Raw genomic sequence first — 2,376 nt, 5'->3', positions numbered from 1 at the left:
AGTGGATGGGGAGGGGAACAGGTATATAGAAGAAGAGGGGGAGGGGTTGGAGGATGCTGGCCCAGAAACCGGGAAAGGGAATAAAATTGAAATGTAAATAAAAATACCCAAGTTAATAAAGATGGAGAAAAAAAAAAAAAAAAAAAAAAAATTATATTTCCAGAAGTTATCAAATATAAAGCTAACATACCTTTTATTCCAGGAATTATACTAAAAGTATCATATGTAGATTTCATTATCAAGCTTTTGATACTATTGTTAATACCAATTTAGTCCCATTGAGTATTACTTTCTGGTGATGAGTAACATTGTATCATCCTTGCGCAGGGGCCATGCTAATCTTCTCTGTATCGTTCCAATTTTAGTATATGTGCTGCCGAAGCGAGCACGAGTAACATTGTATAATCTCACAATATTTTAAGATGAAGGATGAACATAGTTAATTAAGATATATTTCAAATTTTTACTAAGCACATTTTAATGTGTCTCATGGTCCTTTATATAAATATTATTAAAATAAAGTTATATATAATGACAATAAAATATAATTATAGTGATAGGTAAATTTTTAAAAGTTAGCGAATGTTTCTTTAAGAAAATGACTGAAGGGCTGGAGAGATAGCTCAGTGGTTAAGAGCACTGACTGCTCTTCCAGGGGTCCTGAGTTCAAATCCCAGCAACCACATGGTGGTTTACAACAGCTACAGTGTACTTATATATAGTAAATAAATAAATATTTTTAAAAACTGCCAAAGCTACACAGAAGCCCCATTCCAAAAGAAAATGACTGAGATGATTATTACTGTATTTCTTTTTTTAACCATTCATTAGGTGTATTAAAAACTAGATTTTCATACAAGGATTGATAAATATATGTTTTCACACAACAATAAAGGGAGCATTTTGATACATGAATGATAGGGAAATTGTTGCTGTTTCATACACACACAAACACACACAAATATACACACAAAATTTATGACCACTGATTCCAAGACTTTTGTAGTTAAGACAAACCCACCTCAAACGACAATATTTCTTAAGGAATCAACTATGCTGACTATGTTTAGGTCAACTTAACAAAAGCTTGGATAACTTTGGAAGAAGGAACCTCAATTAAGAAAATGACCCTACTAAATTAGCCTGTAGAGAAACCTATATTATATTTCATTGATTGAATGCTGATGTGGGAGGGCTCAGTTCAATGTGGGTTGTGCCATTCCTGGGCTAGTAGTCCTGGGTTCTTATAAAAAAAAGCAGACTAACAGCCTGTGTTTATCCTTTGGTTGGTGGCTCAGACTCTGGGAGCCCCCAAGGGTCCAAGTTAGTTGACTCTGTTTGTCTTCCTGAGGAATTCCTATCCCCTTCAGGGCCCTCAATCCTTCCCCCAAAATCTTCCATAAAAGTTGCTGAGATGGGTCCAATTTTTGTCTGTGAGTCTCTGCATCTCTTTCAGTCCACTGAGGGGCAGAGCCTCTCAGAAGACAGTTATGGTAGGCTCATGTCTACAAGCATAGCATAGTATCATTAATAACATCAGTGATTGGTGCTTGTCCGTGGGATGGGTTTCAAGGTGGGCCGGATATTGGTTGACCCAGAAAAAGATATAAACGGGCTGGAACAAGACCTCCAATACATATGCATCAGTCTGGTAGCTCAGTCTTCATGGTTGCATTTCCTGGCCTCAGTGGGAAAGAATGTGTCTAATAAGGCTGAGACTCTATGTGCCAGAGTGGAGAGATACCCAGTAGGAACCCCACCCTCTCAGAGGAGAAGGGGAAGAGGGGTTGAGTGTGGGGGGGACCAACTCTGTGAGGGAGGGACCTGGATGCAGAGCAATGCTTGGAATGTAAATAATTAATTAATAAATTTTAAATTTTATTTATAAATTTTAAATATAAATTTAATAATTATATTTTTATTCAATATATGAATATATACTGTAGTATATTGTATAATATGTATTTATATATTAATTTATATCATATATAAAGATAATACACATATGTAATTATATAAAATATATACATATATTAAATAGATAAATTTTATAATATAAATAAAATATTAATTAATAAATAAATATAAATTTCTTTATTTATAAATTTTAAAATAAATTAACAAAAAGAAAGCAGACTGAGCAAGCCACAAGGGGCAAGCCAGTAAGCAACACTGTTCCATGGCCTCTGTATCTGCTCCTGCCTCCAGGTTCTATATCTGCTCCTGCCTCCAGGTTCCTGCCCTGTTTGAGTTCCTATCCTGACCTCCTTCAATAATGAATGGCAATATGGAAATGTAAGCCAAATACACCCTTTTCTCTGCAACTTGCCTTTGGTCATGGTGTTTTTATCACAACAATAGAAAGCCTAATTAAAA

The 2,376-nt window shown here is 35.1% G+C and overlaps 1 non-coding gene across 1 annotated transcript; it reads right to left on the bottom strand.

Moving 5' to 3' along the window:
• Positions 1 to 280: 280 nt before the first annotated feature.
• Positions 281 to 389, bottom strand: LOC116890343. Its single transcript, XR_004386565.1, has one exon. It is a non-coding gene; the product is annotated as a U6 spliceosomal RNA (small nuclear RNA).
• Between the last annotated feature and the right edge of the window lie 1,987 nt (positions 390 to 2,376).

Source organism: Rattus rattus, chromosome 1 (genome assembly GCF_011064425.1).
Source record: "Rattus rattus isolate New Zealand chromosome 1, Rrattus_CSIRO_v1, whole genome shotgun sequence".
NCBI lineage: Eukaryota > Metazoa > Chordata > Mammalia > Rodentia > Muridae > Rattus > Rattus rattus.
Note: the sequence above shows the minus strand (reverse complement) of the source record. Positions and strands in the feature narration are given on the sequence as shown.